This window comes from Penaeus monodon, chromosome 19, assembly GCF_015228065.2.
Source record: "Penaeus monodon isolate SGIC_2016 chromosome 19, NSTDA_Pmon_1, whole genome shotgun sequence".
NCBI lineage: Eukaryota > Metazoa > Arthropoda > Malacostraca > Decapoda > Penaeidae > Penaeus > Penaeus monodon.
In genome coordinates, this window is record NC_051404.1 from 35,882,883 (window position 1) to 35,883,532 (window position 650).

Genomic DNA, 650 nt, shown 5'->3' on the forward strand with positions numbered 1-650 from the left:
TAATCCCCTTCGACTCCCAAGTTCTCTTCGCTTTCTCTTCGCTCTAAACCTTTTCCCTCCCAGTAGCCTGCACTTTCCACCCTTCCACCTTCTTGCCTCTATTTTCCATTATACTCTTATACTCCTTTTCCATCTTTCGTCTTTTTATTTACTCATCTTGTGTCACTTCGTCTTCCCATCATCCTCTTTCTTCCATTTCGTCTTCCCATCACACTTTCTCTTCCACCCTTCACCCTTCTATCATCCTCCCTTTGCCACTTCCACCCTTTCCCCCTTCCTTCTTCCGCCCTCCCACCCTCTCCCTCGTATCACTCCACCCTTTCTCCCTTTCCTCTTCCACCCTCCCCCCTTCTTCCTCGTATCACTCCACATCCACCCTTCCACCCTCACTCCCTCTTCCTCTTACCCCTCCATTCGTTAAGCCTCTTCCTTCCACCCTTCACCCTCCGCCTCCTTCCCTCCCACTTTCCACCCTTCCAACACCCTCCGCCCCCTCCACCCCACGTTCCCACCCTCACACGTCTAGAATATTAATGGCACATCTCATGAGAGACTCCCCAGAGAGAACATTTTTTTCTTAATTTATTTAGCTCCCTCTTGTATGTGATTGTGCACCTCGTGGTTGTGTTTGCGTTGCGCGAGGGTGGGAC